The sequence below is a fragment of the Pipra filicauda genome, unplaced genomic scaffold (assembly GCF_003945595.2).
Source record: "Pipra filicauda isolate LSUMZ 115617 unplaced genomic scaffold, ASM394559v2 scaffold400_size1120237_pilon, whole genome shotgun sequence".
NCBI lineage: Eukaryota > Metazoa > Chordata > Aves > Passeriformes > Pipridae > Pipra > Pipra filicauda.
The window spans coordinates 972,426-993,668 of record NW_024104533.1 but is presented as its reverse complement, the minus strand read 5'-3'; the positions used below and the strand labels follow the sequence as shown (position 1 = coordinate 993,668).

The window sequence follows — 21,243 nt, the reverse complement described above, 5'->3', positions numbered from 1 at the left end:
CCTGTCAGGTTCTTTTACTATCCCGAAAGCCCTCTGTATGAGATTACAGAGCCCAGAATGGCAAAAAACCAGCATAGAACAGCTATCCTCACAATGAGTGGAGAATTCTGCCCAGGTGGGACCTTCAGGTCACTGGCGAAGGAGAAGGAGGAGGGAAAGGATTTATTGAATTAAATGTGAGATAAGCTGTGAAATGTCTTGACACTAGGACAGTGTACCTTGCCCTTGTTTGTCTCAAACAAGGAAGAAACATTCACATGAAAGTGTATTTTGCCTCTTTATGATATTTGTGGCATTTTGTGTAATTTCCCACTCTTCACCCTCCACTTTTAATGTACTTTCCTGCAGTTAATTGGAATGCTATCAGAGCATCCTCTGTTCCTTCAGAATTCACTCCAGAATGGAGGGCCCTTTTGAAAATAATTGATATATTTACACTCATGGGATTAAGCAAAGGGCCCAAAGTTTTGCTTATAAATTCATTCCAGTGAAAAAAAGTACTTTGAATGGCTTCACCCTGCCATCTTTCCTCTTTTAATAGCTTAATGAAAAGCTTTCAATCAAGGACATTTCACTAGTTAGAACAGTTTTCTACAAATATGTTAGACTAGCTATTCCATGTGATTTTAAAATCATGACTAGTGGCAACCAATTTGGTTAATAATTATGATCCAGAAAGGTGTTTAGAAGTACAAAACTCCAGATGAAGTCAGTGATGTGTAAGTACCTACTTCCTAATCCGGTAATTAGATGCATTTACCCTTCTCTACATTTCTTTGATATAGTATCTCGCCAGAGCACAAGCTTTTGTTGAAGCATTTTTCTATGCCAAGCAGCACTTAAACATAATGACTGACATAATCAAAAATAAATAGTCAGATATTAAATATTTAAACAACCTTTCTAAGGACTGGATAGTGAATAATTCAGAACACTGCCTCGAGAAACTGAAGAGACTCCCGTACTAAAAAAAATTAGGAACAGATAGACATCTCTCAAGACTGGAACTGTTGCTGCTGCTGTCCAGAGGATTGACATAATAAATTTCTCTTCCATGCCTACCAATCTAGTCCCCTGTTCCATAACTACTTACTGGAAATTACGAGCAGATTGCAGGTAATACACAGGAAAACAGAATTACACAAGTCAAAGTGCTAATTGCATATTGTTTACTTTCTACCAATAGCCTCAGCTATTATCTTGGTTATTATCTTGGTCAGTTAGAGAAAACAGGTTTCTCATGTAAAAGCAAAAGTGATGAACTGTAGATATGGGAAGGCTTCAAGATCATCTGGAGACTTATTATTTTACTAATATTAACCCTCTATCTACATACTAATGATTGACTTGTTTTGGCAAGATAGAAAAATCGTAGTTGCCTAAGAAATAAGTGAAAATATTGATTATTGCCCTGGTAGGGTAAGGGAAGAAGGGTCTCTCAATTGTCATAGTATGACTGTAGGTTAGCAATACCAGAGCCCTAGTTCTATTTAGCGATGGTTGTCTGCTCCCCCTTTCTCATCTCAAGTGGGTAAGTTGAAAGCCTGCCTCTCTCCCATCCCTCCCTCCTTTGTGTCTGAATGTGCATGGGAATAAAGTGGAGGTGGGGAAGGCTTTCAGCTGTAGCAGTGCGTGCAGGAGGAATGGAACAGCTTGTTGCCAGTGGGAGGTCACCATGTCCTTCCCAGCCCCTCGGCAAGGTGCCAAACACCTCTCAGGATGTGTACATGATCCTTCTTGCTTCTGTGTCCTCCTCAAATCAGAACGACCTTTTCTTCTGGCCCTTTACCCCACCCCAGGTTTATTTCCAAACGGGATAAACTGAAAACTTTTTAATGCTGCTAAAGAAAATCAATGATGAGGAACAAAAGAAGCTCAGGCCTATTTAGGCCTTATTAATATAAAACTGTTAGGTGGAACAGCCAGGCTCAACAAGAACCAAGCTGTGAGGGAGCTACACATAAGAACAGCTTCACAAATCTCTCCATGGGCCACTAGCAGCTTAACAACTACATGCAATTATTTAGATGTATAGTTTATTTCTGCATAATTTATGTAGATCCATTTTCAGCTATTTTGCCCAAATACAAAATAATAGTTTCATGATTACGGTATCATCTGGGGACATCAAAGCACTCTACCATTATGATTCACATCCCCATTAACGATAATGCACAAGACAAATGTGAATCTTTATTAGGTTAATTCTATTTTGCCCATTTTGCAGATGAGTAAGTGGGAGCACACGGAGGTTAAGTGATTTGCTCCAGGTCACAGAGTGAAATCTGGAAGCAAAAACAATGTGTGAGTATGGCCTAAAAGCCATATATATTACAATTAAATACTGAGGTATTTAATAGCAAAAAAATTATTAGGACTAGGGCTTCATACCCCACCTAAGCATGGATTTAACAGGCAATCTTGCATTCCCCATAAATCACTTCTCTGATCACTAAATAATTCTAAAGAATGGTGAAGAGGAAAAAAAGAAGAAGAAAAAGGCTTTTATTTCCCCCCTAAAAAGCAAATGAGAAAAGAAAAAGTGCTGCTAAAGTTGTAGCAAAGAAAAATGATCTGTCCTAAAGTGACTGGCTTTTTTGCAGTGCTCTCCCTATCTCAAATGTCTTTGACAAACAGGAAACCATGCAAAACAAAGCTCTGTGGCATACAGGAAAGTAAAACAAAAGGAAATATTTGTTCTTTAAATAACAAGGTTTTAGTGAGCTCTAGTTGACTTATTAATAAGGTGGATGTAATTAACTTCATCAGTTTTAACTTAAGGGTCGATAATATAAATTGTTTACTGCTTCTCCTATTGAGTTTCTAATAAATGCCTGCATAACTAGAAATACTGTAAAAAGCAGTCTTTCTCTGGTGTAAAGGTATTTTTGACACAAGCTTTAAAACACACTGAAAAAAGTATAGTAAGCTAACAACAACACACAAAAATGCAGATAGCTAATAGCTTTGAAATAACCATTGCTTTTCATATTGGTATTTGGTTTTCCTTCAAATTAAAAAGCTAAGACAAGTTACTATCTTCAGCCATTTAAATAGGCACGAAGTTTAAAGGAAACTACATGCTCCATATAATGTAAGATATTTAACTATGCTCAGTTGTTTAGATTGAGCCCGAATTTGCAGTTTTAGTCACAAGAGACTTCACAGCGCAGAAACTTTCACTGCTGAGTGAAAGTTAGTATTTATGATGCATTAGAAGCAGAAAACAATAGGGGAAACAGGCATTGACTCCTGCTCCATTTAAACTATCTAATATTTCCCATTAGATCCGTAAGACACCACCATTACTTGAAGTAAATGTTTTGTCATGCAGTAGGGAGAAATCTGTGTGATCAAGAAAGTCCTTTCTTTTCTCTCCCAGAATGCCATCCGGACTCTGTGGTGTTACCGTGCTGAGAACTGACACATCCTTTTGCCAATTACACACATGACAGAAAACTTAGCTGCACACCAGATTAGTCAAATATATTCTTTGACAGGGGAATAAGGGAACCTGATTCCCCTTGTTTTTAGTAGTCTTTACTTCCATTATTGTAATGTACAAACAGTCAGAATCTGGAATTTCAGTGTTTCCACAATGTTTCTGTATGTGTTTTAGTGATTATCTGTTCAACTGTATCGAGAACTTCTGGCCCTGAATTGCTGCAAAATTACCCCCTCTGACACGTCATCAGTGCATTGCTATGTTCACTGATACCTGGGAGTTCAGTGCTGCAGACTGAGGGGGTAGAGAGCAGAATCGTTTGGAGTGGCATGTTTAAAAGGCTTTGTCTAAATGATTCTTCCAGAAAGCACAGTGTTCTGTTTGAATAAATATATTCTTTCCCAGAGGACTGGGTGTCAGCCAGATCTTATCCATATCATGATCAAAAGTTATTCCCTACTGACAAGCCAAGCATCAGCTGGCCAACTTTTTTTTTTTTTTAACCGAATATGAATTTTCAACAAAAAGTCCCCTTGTCAACAAAGGAAGGGCCTTTTGTCATGAACTCCCAGAATAATAGTCTCATTCATCAAGAAGTACTGAGCAGTTCAGCAATATACTCCAGTATAGCCATGTTTTTTTTCTTGTATCTCATTTTCATATATCCAATGAGTTCAGCTACCTCTGATTCACAAAGTAGGGAGATCTACAAGGAGGGAATAGCTTTCTGTATTCCGAGTTCCCTTTTTACATTAACTAATCCTCTCATTTCAAAACTACTCTGTTGCAATCAGTCCAATATTTTTTGTTAGTTTTAGGTTTGCAGCTGAAACACTAAAGGTTAATAATATAGTTTAGATACCCGGGAAGTCCATTCATGTGATATATAAAAGATGTGAACTTTCCCATCCCAATATATGTTTATGAATCTTCTGTAAAATTGGTGACATTATTAAGTTAGCTGACTCAAATGTAAGACTAGAGTAAATAATCAAGCTCATTACCACTGGAATCAATATTAGCCCATTTCACCTCCGGTTTCCTTCACTAATAATTTCCTTGGGAAAAAAGTTGCTAAGCATAGTGTCAACATCAGTTCTAGAAACACTTCTGTTTGAATTATAAGAGTCCTACTGAGTTAAAAGTAGGGAACTGATCAAAACTGAAATATGAAGTGATTAAATTCTGTTAACATTATATATCCAGTAAAATAATTTTATTTAAAATTCAAAGATAATTTTTAAAAGCAGGAAGCAATTGTTCATTGCACATGAAAATGCAGAGGCTTACAGACTAATGCATATTCCTACTTTTAGGTGATATATTCTCACTTCTTCCTACATGATGAACTGCAAAAGGCATTGTATTAGCTATTTTCATAGCAGGTTCTCCTGGATTCCTCCAATTTAAGAATTTTTACAAGTATGTGACATCTACAGGAATACCAAAGTAATAGGTCACACTTTTCCAAAGCATTTAGCCAGAAGCAATAAGGCATTTAATTTCCTTCATAAGTCAATCATTCCCTTATGCATTTTAGTATGGAGCTACAATTGACACAAACTACTGAGTCCACTAAAAAAAGACACAAATAAATAAATATATACAAACAACAACAGAATCAAAATTTTGCATGCTAGGGTCAACACAATCTGATCACTTACAGCCAATAATTTCATTCATTTAATGATATAAATACAAGAGAATAAGGCAGCTGATATACATTCCTTGAACTAATGTGCTTGTTTTGTTCAACTTAACTTTACAAATAACTGGATTTACTTCTCATCATGGAAAGAACTGTAGTATTTTTGCTAGTATTTAACCATAAGTTATTTCAAATTATGTTCTTTTAAAAAAAAATAATAATTGTTGCTTTGTCAAAAAATAGCTACATCAGCTTTCACAAAACATTGTTTACTCCAATTTGCATTTGCAGCAGCGTATGACTTAGCTCAAAACATTTCTTATCACACTTCAGATGAAAATATGTACTTACAAATTACATGAAGTGTTGTTCAGAATCACCTATCCTATTGCAAATCAAGTATATTTCCATACATTCCTTTCAAGCTATTCTGGGTTTACACTAATATAATAAACCATAAAGATTTTATCATTTGAACGTCAAAAAGCATGAATCAGACATTTCACAGGGAGAGGTCCTTGCAAAATATCATTTGTTCACTAAAAGCCATGCAAGAACTTGTTACTATCACAGGTGGAATGTGAAAATATCCACATTTCTTCTCTTGTCTCCTTTACCTCTAGAGATTGATTGGACAAGGGATTTGGACTAGTTCTTACACTCTTGGTTTTATATTCAGTTATTTTTTACTTTGATACACATCAGAATGCTAAGATACAATCAGAAGAAGAAGATATTGACTTTCATTAGGCCTTTTAGGGTTAAATTTTATGACAAACACAGAACAGTTTACCACAGTTGAACACGTTTTCATCTACACCAGTTGAGAGTCTGCAAATGGTTAGCAATAACAATATTTACAACCTTGTCCAGAATTTAATGCATCTTTGGCAACTTTTCATTTGAAATATCCTTGCTAGAGAGTTTAACAAGAAGTAAAAAAGCTGAACATAGATTACTTAGGGAAAATGAATTATGACTATAAAGAAGGAAAGACAAACCATTCTCAGTTTTCTCCAACAGCATAAACTGGCTAACAGGGGTTGTTAACAATTAATAGACACTTTGGTGAATATTTGCAAGATCTCTAACCCTGGGATTATATACACACACAAAAGAAAACATGATATAGAATACAGGATTCTGGGTTGAAACAGCGGCATATGGGGTTTTTGTTATACATATATTGGAAATGTTTTTGTATTTTGGCATATTAAAACCTCTTTAAAAGCTTTCTATTTTCAAAGAAAGGCACACAGATATTCAACTCAGGGAAAAAATTTTAGTTATATAGGTATAACTGAATCTGAATTCCTTATAGCAATGTCAACATATATTTCACGGAAGAAATTTTGAATTAAGCCTTAAAATGAACTTATGATAATATATCCCCCTTGTAATGAAAAAGAATATTAAAACAGTATTCTGCTTTTCATTACAGCATTGTATATACAATAACAATACAAGTAACACGCAAGTATCAAAGAACCTTTTGATAAGGTCTTCCTCACCACAGTTATTTATGCTTGCAACAAGTTAGGAGACCACATTGTTATATGCTGGTAAAAGTATCCTATGGTCCCTGTTTAATTCCTGGAGAAACCTGTCAGAGGTAAAAGATGTGCTACAAAAGGGATAAAAAGTAAAGAACATGTCTATTATCAATTTAATGACAGGATAGAGGTTCCCTTCAAAGTTTTTCCTGTTACGAAGCCTCACCAGTGAATAAAAGTATCTAATGTATTATTCAGATAAAGGCCTCTGAACCTTAGACAGAAGGAAATCCATACCGCCTTACATTGCTTTATTAAGTCTATATTAAGGGCTCCATTACTTTAAAGAAACTGTTTAAGTAACATTAAGGCTATGACCTACACCGACAAAAGTAAGGAAATACAGATAGCTGAATTTCCATCTTTAAAATATGCTGCTGTGGGGAAGAAAAAGGAACAATGGAGTATGAGACTTTGCTTCTCATCTTGGGCCGAGAGAAATATTTGGGTGGAAAAAAAAAAAAAAAAAGCCTGAATCTTCACCTGGCATTCAACTAGATCCAAATAAAAACTGTTCAAAGTTCTTCTCTCTTCCCATTACCTCACACCACAGGTCACTTGCAGATAGAGTAGCAAGTTTTCAAGCTGCTATAGGAATGCAGACAATTCCTTCCTCCTCTGCAACAGCAACTGTTAGAATAAAAGACCCAATTATTGCTGCCAGAGCTATATGTAAAACACTGGTGCTCAAGGGTTTTCACATGTTCTCTGTCCACAAAATAGACTGCAAAATCTCCAGAGAGTAAAAAGAAGTATACCTCTACCTTATTTTTCCCTTTATACAGGAGGAATAGAGGAAATAGGATGTAAGGGGAGAATTACATCAACAGTAACAAGATCGATGGGTTGCAATGTGGCCAACACAGTACTGGAAAGAAAAACACCATTAAACAGGTATTTCTTACCTGTAGCTCTTAGCCCTGAGTTAAAATTAATTTGTCTTTATAACATGACACTATGATATCAGATGAACTCTAACATTATTCTATCAATTAATAAGTAAACTAGAAAAATCTGTTGCCTAAATGTTGTCTTTTAAGGTTGATATTAAGTGAAATTGTATCACTCAGGAGAACGGTGCACATCTTTTCATCTCATCTAAAGGCCTGAAGTACATTTACAGACTCTATCTCTGTTTAGAAGGCATTGATGAAACCCTAATGTCAGTCTTTCAGCATTCATTTAAAACCTCTGCTAATAGAAGCGTATGAGTGGTTGAACAATAGTTTTAGAAATAAACTTTGGCTTTATTCCTGTGGTCTCACTTCTGCATTGACATAGCATGCTGCCTTCTACTTATTTAACTCTCATACTAATTCCCAATCAGGAGGACAAGAAAAGCAGAAAAGCTATATCGTTTTACCACAGAAAATAAGACAGTCTGCATTAGACAGGATCCTCCGGAAGGCCATACCCACAAAGTCACTGTCCTTTTTATAAAAAGATTGTGTTGCAACATTTTGTCCAACGGACTTACAAGAGACTTTCCTTTTTTTCCCTTGTTATATAGCCTAACTAAAATAAAACTAAAATATGCTCTACTCTCAGCATACAAACACGACACAGCATTTTTTATAACAAATCCAGAGACCATTGTGACAAACACTGAACAGAATAACTCCATCAAATTCCTAGCTCTGCAACTGGATCTCAGCAAAGCTGAATCAAAAAATTAGTATCAAGTGTCACCAGTATTTAACTGTAGGAATTAGTAACAGTTAAGCCAAACTTGGAAACAAAGACATTGATAACCTCTTCATTGATAAGTTCCCCAGATCAAGATTCAATGGTTTTCTGAAACATAATTTTGGGCAAATCTATATTTAAGCTGCAGACAGCGATAAATCATGAAAGTGAGCAAATTGCAGTGTTTATCTAAGATCAGATTCAATGACCTATGACCTTTTTTGGCCTTACACACAATGACATTATGATACCCAAACTAGAGGAATACTGATTTGTGTAATTTCCATTGAAAAAATTAGTGAAAATACAAGAGATCCATCTTGAGAAGAGATTAATTTAAAAGGACAAATAGCTAAATGGATAACAGGATATATTTAAAATATGCAAAGTGAGCAAGCAATCTCAAACAAAATAAAAATTAACCACCCATGATGAGACAAGCAGCTATCTTTTCAGTTTTCACCATTTCCATTGTGATGGAAAAAACACACGCTACATTATCCTCCCAGAATGTGGTGCTTGTGTTATTCATATATATACATTACATCCCAAGCCTTGCACAGGAAAATAAAACCCCTGAGAGCTACCTTGTACAGATCCTGCCTCCATTGTTCCATCACAATGGGTTAAAATAATCTTTATTACCTCACCTTTGGGTCACTCTCCTTTTGGTCCCACATCTGCAAATCCCTTGACAGCAAGCTTCTGGTGTGCTTCCTGCATGTCTCACCACTCACTAGGGTTATGGATAGTGGTCCTGTCCCTTTCCTTCTTCATAGATATTGTTTTCTGACAAGTATCTGCATTCATTACTGATATTATCTCCTCCTCCCTAGAGAACCTCTTAACCACCTACTTCTTGAGAAAACATTTGCTCTAGTCTTGCTTCCATTCCCAGGGAATCTTCTTTGGAGCCACCTGCTCTCAGATATGTGTACTCTCTTGAAGTTGCTAATGACAGTAATAATGCTAAGACAAATTCTTAAATTATAGTTATTAATCTCTCACTTCACTTCTTTCTTGCCACACAAAGCAGAAGAAACAACAGGAACTGCAAAGAAAGCAAATGACATGGCAAAAACCCAGAGAGCTCTGAATAACATTACTCCTTGATAATGATCAGCCACACCAAACAAGCAGAGAATCTTGATTTCTGTAACAAGTCTGATATACTTATTTGCATTATCTATAATTTTAATAGAAATAAAAATAGTAGATGGGATATGAGGCCTTTCATAAAGGTTCTTGCTCCTGAAAAGCCAGTGACACATCTTCTGCATCCCAGTACACTTCTATAACCATGCAAGGCATGTCTTTCTCAAAATGCAATAGGAAAGCTTTCCAATATTTCATGAATTTACATCATTAACAACATACTTTAGCTTTTCAAGCCAGTAGAAATCAGCGAGTAAGTAACTGGGTTTCTGTAATAACATAAGATGATGAATAACAAGATTCTAACTCTTTGTTTCACACAATGTGTTCTTTACCTTGTCTCAGTATTTTCTTTCCTAAAATGGGAAAATTGCTTTCTACCTATCTAAATGTAATGTTTAGTAAATGAACAATTACTTATTCTGCAAAAATTACAAACAATAGCAGTTCTAAATGTTCTCCCCTTTCATTGTCTACATCTGAGAATTTAAGGATTGATCCATTCCTTCCTTCTTGAAGGAACCTTGTTCCTCTATCATATCAATGCATATTCTTACTCTCTCTACCTGTATAGTGCATTTTATATCACAATATGCAAAACTTAATCTTAAGACTGGGACCTCTCTGCAAAACATGGGCCGCTTGCTTGACCTGGCAAGAGAACTGCTGGATCTCCATCCTGTTGATTGAGCAGGTGTAAAGACTTCATCCTGTAAGGTGCTGTTAACCTGTGGAAAGTTCAGGCCTACATATTAACATTTAAGCATAAGGGTAGTCCTCTTGCAGTTTGGACAACAATAGATACTCACACATATGCATACAAACACACGGTCATAGATCTCCGTGTATGAACATACACACAAATAAACGGCTGACAGTGGGATACAAATGCAAAAATACATCTCAGGCTGGGACACTTTGAATTATTCCTAACACATACAATGCAAACCATCTATTTGAAATGTCACAAAGGGAATTTTCTCCCAGGATGCATTCTTGTATGCTAAAATTCAACTAACACTGGACTCCTTTTTGGAAAAATAAACGTTAAAAAGACTGGATTTCAAATGGAAGTACTGACAGGCCTTTGACTGTCGCAGCTTGAATAGTAGCACCACTGTATATTAACAACTGCAGTCATAAGATCTCAACATTTTCCCCCTCCCCATCTTTCCCTGCAGCTGCTCAAAAAGCTAAGCCCCTTTTCACAATCTTAATGACCAAAAGTTTTAAAAAAAAAAGGGGGGGGGGGGGGAAGTAAAAAAGGACTTGAAAGTTCAGCTGGATTTTCTTCTGGTTTCCTAATGAGCTTAACATCTCATAAGACTCTTTGGTAAAGGAGAAAATCTTTTCAAAAAGACCCATTTTCCTGCTGACAGTACAATCTTTCTGAAGTAACATCAGAAGACCAGAAGGGTGACATCCAAGCCACCTGAGCTGGTGATACGCGATCTTTAACCAATAGATTTATATCCCTTCTTTACTCCACATTTTCTAGAAACATAGTTCTTTAGAATAGAGTCAAAAGAAAAATTTCTGTTTAGTTGTTTAAAGGAAACAAATAACTTTTTCATCAGATCTCTGCAAGAGCTTGACAAAAGTCAAAGTATACTGCAATTTAATTTGTCATAAAAGAACTGAAGTAGGTGGCCCTTAACAAAACTGGAGATCAGAAAGTTATGTAGTTTCATGCCACCTTACGCATGCATGAACAATGGTACATGACCTATTTTTTTTTTTTTTTTTGCTCTTAAATAATAGAGAATAGTCTGACAATAATCTTGAATCCTGAACTGTGGAAAAAAAAAGTAAGAAGCAGCAACTGCTACATGTGTAACACCTGTGAGAAGGAATGCTGTCCTGAATGCAGTAACTGTCTGTACATCTGTACATGGGATTCGAACATGTAAAAAAAGTTACTTACATAACAGTCATTGCTCATATTAGTTGTCTGGTGAAAAAAGAGTGGGACTACCTAAATCTTTGGATTATTTATGTATCAGAGCAGCTCCAAAACTAGGCCTTACTATATATTTTATCAGGTAAAAATATATGGATTTGCCACTTTTGTTATGATTTGGTGGCACCACAATACAGCAAGAGATAGCATTCTTTAGTTACACAAGTGTAATGCCATGTTATTACATGGAGAAACTGCCTTATTGGGTCAGAAATAATCAAATCGTGCAATTTATTTTTGTGACAGAAATCCATAACTGGTAGACTTTAAGGGTCTTAATCATAGATTACACCTGAATGAACAGAAGAAACTCAACAATGCTCAGTTTTGAAAGTTGGTGAAAGAACATTTCTCATTTTCTATCTTTTTACAAGTTCTATAATTTTTGTTTAGTCACTCTAATTCTGTAATTTCAGAAATCATGGAGCATCTATTGGGAAATAAGGCATTAACAATAATTTCAATGTACCTGAGAGTCTATTTAAGATTGATTTTATTTTTTTTTCAGAAACCGAACACCAGACCAGATAGGATGAAAAAGGCAATTTTCCTAATACCTTGAGTTCCCATGCGTACAAGTCCTCCTTCTCGTCACGATTCAACACTGATTGAAGTTGAGATGCCTGGCCAGAATAGGGGAAAGTCCAGCAGGATGCAGCTCCAGAACAAGGACTTTCGAAAGACCTTCGACTCTGGCAGTTGATTCCAGAGGTGGGAATTAATTTTGCCCCCAGGTCAGCTTAATCCCCTTATGAGAAGAACCCTTCAATTATAATAAACTCTGTTAAATTATTTATGATATCTCTGTGATCTACTGAAGCTTTATTCAGCAAGATCTTTGTCTCTGGCTCACACAGGGAAAGAAATGGGGAAACGGATCATGAAACTCAAGTAATTGTAGACTTCAGAGCAGAAGCACTAAATAGTCTAGTTCAAATTTATTCTTAAAAAAAATTTACGCTTAAAAAAATTACGCTGAAGGAATTTAGCCTGTAAAACTCAATTCTGCCTTGTTTTACACTGAGTATGGTCTCAGAGAAGCAACTGAGTCTGCCAGGGCAACATTTCAGTTCCTGAGGTAGACTGCAGGAAGTCCTATAGTCCTTATGTGATTTTCACATAACCTCTTTTGTCTTATTTTCAACTGACTGCTGTAGGCTGTAAAAATTAATTTAAAAAAAAAAAAACAAACCCACAAGACTGGTGCTTTGAGGTCTTAGTACCTGACCCAATAAAATATATACATATACATTCAACTTCCACACCATTAAAGCCAGACACTTTCTTTTAACAAAACCTGGCCCTCAGTTGTAGTCTATACCATACAGAGGCATTTAGAGAGTAAAAAAAATCTCACAGGAAATTCTTTATATAAAGATATTCAGAAATGAAAATACCATGCAGGTTGCAGTCATTGGCACATACAGTTAAGCTGTTCATTTTTAACTAGGTTGTGATCAGAAAATAGCCAATTTTGCTTTCTGCTTCTTGGGGTGTTCAACAATTTTGTCAGCCAAAAACTGTTAGCTGCTGCATTTTTAACAATCCTTTATTGGATAATAAGGTTTTGTTTTCATTTGTCTCCTATGGCTGGAGCCTCTGTTAACAATTATATTGGGGAAAAGGTTTCCACAGTCTACCAAAACCTTGGATTAGCACTACAGAAAAAACAAAACAAAACAAAACAAACAAACAAACAAACAAAAAGAAGGAAAAACAAAGAACACTTAAGAAGAAGGGCAGGTTTGGTCTTCTGTTCGTACAGAACTAGGTTACTTCATTACGTAAATTAGGCAAAGGAAATGAATACACTCAATATAGTGAAGCTTGTCTCTTGATTGGCAAGACTCAGCCACCCAGTTTAAGTGGTCTTTACTTGTTACTTCAGGGGTAATAATATGGGGTTTTGACAGCAGAGCTGGGCAGGGGCCTGCCTGGCTCAAAAGCACCGTCTGTCCTACCGTGATGTTTTAGTGGCTGTTCCAAGGACAATGTCTTTTTGGTTTACAGAGGCATTTTTTTCACACTTAACTTGAAAAAACTGCTGCTCTTATCACCTTAGGAACATCTTCAGACCAAACCAAGTTTTTCCTTTTCCTTTTAATTTCCAAGGCAGGAGAGTTTCTTACTGGTTCATCAAGACACATTTCTTCATTTCTTATGTTCTTTGTTTCAGAAGACAGTTTTGAGGCTTGTGCATAACCTCTGCTTTGATCTCTGGTCTCATGTATCAGGCAGCATCACTTTGGGATCTTTAAGATGGCACATCAAGAAAGAGTGTCTGTTTTGGCCATCGGCCTGGGTCCTGAAATTTGAGTATAAATGAGACCCCAAATGGTTCACAAATTGGAAAGACAAAATCAGAGACTGTAGAAGAAAAGAGGACAAAAAAAAGAGAATTTAAAGGGAAAAAATGGAGAAAGTTGAAATGCACTGAAAATAGGGACAGTGCAAGCCATAGAACAAAGGAGAAATTTTTTAAGGGTATCCAAATTTTTTAAAAAATGGGTTTGCAGAAGAATTGTACTGCAAAACCTCCAAATCTACACAGACAGGAATGTAGCTGTAACATATGTAGGGTTCATTGCATAACCTTTCCTGAGAAGACTGCCTGGAACTTTGTATTAAAAACTCAGTATTGCTTTTAACTTTGTCAGGCTTTAACAATTTCCCATAGAGGTATGAAAAATATCCAGCCATACCAGACCAACTATTTTCAATCATAGGGTAAAAGAGTTATTTGATTCACCAATATAAAAGATAATCTAGTGACTTTTTCTTTATTTCGAAGACTTTTCAAACATGTGAAATTCAGCATCATGGCTGACCATTTTGACAAGGATACGATTTCTGTTGCAAGACCGGAACAAACACAAAGAAGCCTCTGAAAAAAATCTCTATTTAGGTACATTTATTTCTCCTTTTCATCAGCCAAAATTTCTAAAGATTTCAACTCCACAAAGCATCCCCAGACTTTCAGACTTTCTAGAGATAAAGTTCATATTCTGCTACTTCACAGAGTTGGTCTCCTATTTGATATTGGACTGCATGTTGCAAAGATAAACTAATTTTTATGAACTTTGCAAATATTATCACAGTCTCAGTAATGTGGAAAAAAAAAAAGGAAGAATTCTGCCAAGGAGGCGAGGTCTGAAAAAAGTGTATTGAATAAGGCACTGGGTCACAGTCTGAATAATTAGAAGGGCACCCAGAAAGAAAAATTATTATACATAAATATTTATTTGAAGGATGGTATTAGAAAGCACATGGACAAGAAAGGAGGGTGGAACTATGCACAGTTTTAAATCTTCATTTCTTAATCTATAATTTTTTACCTTACTAAACATCTGTAAAATACAGTCTGACACATCTAATACATTCATACAAGAAAAGTAAATGTAATTGCGTATGCAGAATCAATGCACGCATGCAGTCTACATAGGAGCACACACATACATACAAATTAAATGAATGAGAAAAGGTGATGCAATACAAGGATGTAGGATAAATTGTGTTTACCTCATTTGTAATTGCACAGTTCATCCTAACCATATGGTGAAGAACTATATAACCCACTCCATGCAGTGTATACTGACTAGGTCACATTCAGTTTAACTTCATAGTCTGCCAAAAAGCATTTCCTTTTTTGGTGGAGCCCATCAAACTGACTCCAAAGTGACAGATGAAAAGAACTTGTTGTCTTAAAACAGTTAGTAGAGTAGTTTCACTCAAATAGCTGCAAAATATGGTAAAAAATGCTCAAAAGCTTTAAGCTACAAGATGTGATTACAAGCAGTTGCTGTTTGCTATGAAATATATAAGTTGTGCATTTTGGTTCTCATATTTGAATTGACTCAATATTTTAGTCAACAGAGTGTCTCCCTAAGGAATCAAATAACATAGAGCCCATCTGCTGAAGAACTGTATTTAACCTCCTATGTAGTCAGGAAATTGAGATCACCCAGGATTTCCTGTCCAGTGGGCTAAGGTTTTTTTCACCTTTTGATTGTGTTGGTCCAGATTCTTTCAAGTCTCAGAGTTGTTCACTTTCTGCTTCACCTGATTTACCAGCATAAACTTCTCTATCTGTGCTTTGCACTCTCCATGCTACTTTAATAGGCTACTAAGCCTGAAGCTCCAGATGCAATGAGCTCAGTGAAATCAATGGGAAATATCTGTGTGCACAAAAGGCCAGATTTTGATCCATTGTGTTCAAGCAGAATGATCCTCATTAACCTAACAGATAAAGGCAGCAATGAGCGACATTTCTCTAATATCCATGAAATCACTATTTCATGATACCAGTGAGAGCCAAGGGAGGAGGTTTCTTGGTTGCAATAATTAATAATTTACAAAAAGCTTTAACTAAGCAAGACATTGCCCACCTGGAAATTGGAATGAAAGGATATTAATGAAGCTGCAATGCAGATGGTCATGCTGAAGGTGATGAAGAATTTATTAGAGAGACAGCCATCAGAGGCTGTGTAGTATATGAAGCATAAAACTGCTATAACTAATGACAGCAAGTAGTTTAGGCAAGTAATGGACAGCATAGCTACAAAAGGGAACATGGAGATATATTATTTAGTAATAAAGTTCTCATAAAAATGTGAAATATGAAGTAGAAAGATTAATATGATTGCACAAGCCATCTTAAATATCCATACTGAACTTCTGCCTTTTAAAAGAAGTAGACTGAATTTATGCCCAAGCAGCAACATGTAAGTCACGACACTTATTTACATAGTTTATGCAAACTACTACAGATCTATCCATTTAATTTATTGAAATAATGTTTGAAAGTGGCATAATTTATTGCATTAAGAATACAGCAGATGCTATATTTCTATCTGCCAAGTGATCCAAGAAGTGTAAGTCAGGTTATCAATCATCATATCATACTCCAGAAGATCCAAGGACCTGCAGGTTAGCGGCTGCTCTGCTTTAATAATTGCCATCTTCCCTGAGACTGAGCAGTAATCCTATCTTTACATATCCACTGTTGGATTTAATCTTTGCACAAAAACTCGGTGAAAGAGTTGGCTGCAAAAGACAACATGAATATAAACATTGCTTAAGACACTTTCTTTCCTAGCATTTTGTTTGCAATTGGAGCTAGAAAATATTTTTTTCATTAAACCACCTCTTCTGTGGTTTTCTTTTAGTAGTAGTAGAAAGTTGAAGAATTTTAGATTATGCTAACACAGGCATGCAGATGAGGTTAGTAGAGGGAAATTACAGAGGATTCTGGGCTATTTTTAAAAGCTGTTGAAGCCTACTTTTCTCTCACCCATCTCAATTCATAATACATTAGGAAATGTGAAATGTGTCTTTAATGCATACATTGATCAAGCTGCCTAATTAGAGGAAGCCATTCTTTTTTCCAGTTCATTTTAAAATGTATGAATGCCTATCCAAGACCAAAATCACTATACTTGAATGAGAATTTTCTGTCCAAATAAAAGATTGTTCTAGTGCAGATATCCTGTATTACAAAAAGCACTGCAGATTGCTACACTTCAGTCCACAATAAAGGTTTATCCTTCTTCCCAGAATAAAAAGAAAAAATTATCTAAAATATTCTTGATGTTATCTAAAAAAGGGATTTTAATGTATTTGCCCAAATTTAGCCATAATACTTGTCTTTAGTGGAATTACAGTAATGTGAGATTGGCACAAAGTAAAACACAAAAGGACTTTCTTGAGGACATTTACTTGATCATTATTCTAGAAGGACAGCTGTTTTCTCAGCCACACTTTTACTTATTAAGTTTTTAATTATTTTTGTGCAATATATTTTTTTCTGTCAAGCAGTACTTCTGGAAATGCCTTTGGTATTGGGAACCACTGCTTGCATCTCTGGTTTGCTGAAACAGTTTTGGAAAGAAGCAGCTGTTGAATTGATCAGGCAGCTGCACTCAGGCAGAGTGAAGTCCAGCGGGTGAGAGCCAGTCATACGGGGGGGCTCCTGAGTCCAGGAACACCCAGGCAGCAGCCCCACGACCCAGAAGCCCACAGCAGCCAACCAGGCAAGGAGGGGGCAGTGCCGGGAGCGACCAAGGGACATTTAAACAGCTCTCGGCAGAATGAACAACCCAGAGCACAGCGAACAGGAGCGAGCAAACAGGGCCATGGCAGGGCAGTGAGAATGTGGCACGGCAGTGAGGGTGTGGCGCGGCAGTGAGGGTGTGGCGCGGCAGTGAGGGTGTAGCAGGGCACTGAGGGTGTGGCGCGGCAGTGAGGGTGTAGCAGGGCACTGAGGGTGTGGCACGGCAGTGAGGGTGTGGCGCATCAGTGAGGACACAGCCCAGCACTTTGCAGGGCAGTTCCCGCAGGCAGGGTGAGCAGGAAGATTTCCTTTCGGACCATCTGGGAGCAGCTAATAGAGGCAGCAAACAGAGTAAGAAGCTGGTAAGGAAGAGCAAAGAGATCCTTTCAGCCCCAGTCTTATTAGCATATTAGTTTAAGATCCTCAGTGACGGTGTTGACATGATGTAAAGCTCAATCCCCTGTAGCTGTAAGAGTCACTGTACCAGTCATGTCACAGGCAGATGGACAGACAGACCTGATGATGGCAGACGCAGCTCTCCAGGTCACAGGTTGCCAGGAGTGCCTGATGCCTCTTCACGAGGCTGGGGCAGACAAACAGTTGTTTTGCAGAAGGTGTGCTGGGGTTGAAGAGCTGTGTTGCCAGGTGAAGGAGCTACAGGAGGAAGTGAACGGGCTTCGTAGTATTTGGGCAAATGAGCAAGAGATTAACTGGTTATTTTCAGAGAGGCTACAGCCTCAAGATTCTCAGGAGTCTCAAAACCCCGTTGTAGTGGAGAAGCAGGTGGACTCGGAACCCTGCAAGGTAATTAGTCAAACAGTTGTTACTCCAGGGTCTGTTAAAGGTGAATGCTGGAAGCTGGTGACTGCACATACCAGGAGAAAGATTCCTCTTTCTTCTCAGAATTTGACAGGTAGGACTTGCACCTTCTACAACAGGTATGAGGCTCTGGAACTAGAAGGCCAGACAACTGATGAGGTGGGCAAAGGTCCTCCTCGGGCCTCCTAAAACAACACCATCTGTACCCTGCATCAAGATCTTCTCTGTTAACAGGGAAAGAAGGGTAGTTGTAATAGGAGACTCTTTTCTAAGGGGAACAGAGGGCCTGATATACACACTGGACTCAACTCACAGGGAAGTGTGCTGTCTCCCAGGGGCTCAGACAACGGACATTACCAGAAAACTCTTCAGTCTAGTAAGGCCCTCTGATTACTGTCCACTATTGGCTGTTCAAATTGGCAGCAATGAAATAAAAAAGAGAAGTCTAAGGACAATCAAAAGAGACTTCAGGGCCCTTGAACAATTGGTAGATGGTAGTGATTTTCTTGATTCTTCCCATAATGAGGAGTAATATTGAAAGGAATAGGCAGATACACCAGGTCAATGAGTGGCTCCGAGGCTGGTGTAATTGGAAAAATTTTGTGGTTTTTGACTATGGGATGATCTGCTCAACACCTGGTCTACTGACATGTGACACCTATCTCAAAGGGGGGAAATTAGTTTTAGGGCAGGAGCTAGTGAGGCTGGTGAGGATGGCATGCCAAAACAAGCACCAATGGGATCCCTCAATCTGCCTCAAGAGGTGTTGGCTACAATGTATCACACCTGAAATGTTTCTACACCAATTCCCACAGCATGAGGAACAAACAAGAGGAGCTTGAAGCTCTGGCCGGGTCCCAGAGAGTCGACATCATTGGCATGAGTGAAACCTGGTGGGATGAGACCTGTGACAGGAGTGCCCTGTTGGACAGTTACAGGCTCTTCAGGAGGGATAGGCAGGGTAGATGATGTGGAGCAGTGGCACTGTGTGTAATAGAAGGGTTAGGATGTATGGAGCTCACAGTGGGCAGTAGCACAGTTCGGAGCCTCTGGATAAGAATCAAGGGACAAACAAATGTGGATGTCATCATGGGAGTCTGCTATAAACCTCCTAGCCATGACCATGATGCTGATGAATTATTCTTCGGGGAACTAAGGGACACTTCCAAGTCAACTGTCCTTGTCTTTATGGGGGACTTTAGCTTGCCAGAAAATAACTAGGAACATCATACAGCTGGTACAACCCAGGACAGAAGATTCCTAAAAAACCTAGATGGTAACTTTAGGGAACACATCCTAAGGGAGCCAACTAGGAAAAATGCCCTCCTTGATCTTCTGTGTGCCAATAGAGTAGATCTCATGAGCAAAGTGGAGATTGGAGGCCGTCTTGGCCATAGCAACCATGAGACAATCGACTTTAAAATCTCTGTTGACAGGAGGAAAAGTGCCAACAAAACCTCAACTCTGGACATGAGGGGTGCAGACTTCAGGCTGCTCAGGGAATTTGTAAGTAAGATCCCCTTGCAAAGTGTTTTTTCAGGTGCTTGGATCCATCAGTGCTGGTCCCTTTTCAAACATCACTTCCTAAGGGCACAGGAGCAGTCAATGCCCAAATGTTGGAAGTCAAGCAGGAAAGGCAGAAGGCCAGCTTAGCTGAGCAGTGATCTGCTCTTTGAAAAAAGGTAACAAAGAAAGGTGTATGCCCAGTGGAAGGAAGGCCAAGTGACATGGGAAGAATACAGAGATTCTGCTTGCCACTGTAGGGAGAAAATTTGTGTGGCCAAAACTCAATTGGAGTTGAAGCTGGCCAGAAATGTGGGGTACAATAAAAAAACTTTTTTCAAATACACTAATGTCAATAGGCAGTAGAGAAATGCCATTGGCCCATTCCAGGATGAGGATGGTCGCCTCACAAACAGGGACAGAGACAAGGCAGAGGTGTTTAACGCTTTCTTTGCCTCTCTCTTCAACACGGATGATGGACCGAGGGGGTCTCAGTGCCCTGAGCTGGATGACCATGACTGTGAGAAAGATCAGCTCCCAGTTGACCCTGAAATTGTGTGGGATCTGCTGCTCCAGCTGGATTCCTACAAATCTATGGGTCCTGATGGGATTCATCTCAGAATCATTAAGGAGCTCGCTAATGTCATCACACAACCTCTCTCAATGATTTTTGTGCAGTCTTGGGAATCCAGAGAGTCCCAGCTGACTGGAAGCTGGTGAAAGTTGTCCCAATTTTCAAGAAGGACAAGAAGGAGGGCCCTGGAAACTACAGGCCTGTCAATCTCACTTCACTGCCTGGTAAAGTTATGGAGAAAGTTATTCTGGGAGGTATTGAAAAACACTTGAAAGACAATGGTTACAGCCAGCATGGCTTCATGAGAGGAAATCAAACCTGATTTCCTTTTATGAATAGATAACCCACCTAGCTGATCAAGGGAAGCCAGTTGATGTCATCTTTTTGGATTTCAGTAAATCTTTAGATACTGTCTCTCATGGGATCCTTCTGGACAAAATGTCCAGCACACAACTGGATAAACACATCATGTGGTGGGTGGGCAATTGGCTCATGCATCAAGCAAGTTTGCAGATGACACAGAACTGGGAGGACCTGTTGACTCCTTCAAAGGCACGGAGGCCCTACAGAGAGTCCTCGACAAATTAGAGAACTGAGAAATCAGCAACCAAGAGGAAGTACTGGATTCTGCACCTGGCATGGGGCAACCCCAGATGTACCTACAGACTGGGGAATGAGATGCTGGAAAGCAGTGCCATGGAAAGAGGCCTGGGGGTCCTGGTCGATGGCAAGTTGAATATGAGTCAGCAGTGCCCTGGCAGCCAGGAGGGCCAACCGTGTCCTGGGGGGCATCAGGCAAAGCATCACCAGCTGATTGAGGGAGGAGATTGTCCCTCTCTGCTCTGCACTGG

The 21,243-nt window shown here is 38.3% G+C and overlaps 1 long non-coding RNA gene across 1 annotated transcript; it reads right to left on the bottom strand.

Moving 5' to 3' along the window:
• Window positions 1-17,888: 17,888 nt before the first annotated feature.
• On the bottom strand, window positions 17,889-18,567 carry LOC120324030. The gene is made up of 2 exons (XR_005565022.1): window positions 18,372-18,567; window positions 17,889-18,293 (listed from the first exon to the last, which is right to left on the bottom strand). It is a non-coding gene; the product is annotated as an uncharacterized LOC120324030 (long non-coding RNA).
• Between the last annotated feature and the right edge of the window lie 2,676 nt (window positions 18,568-21,243).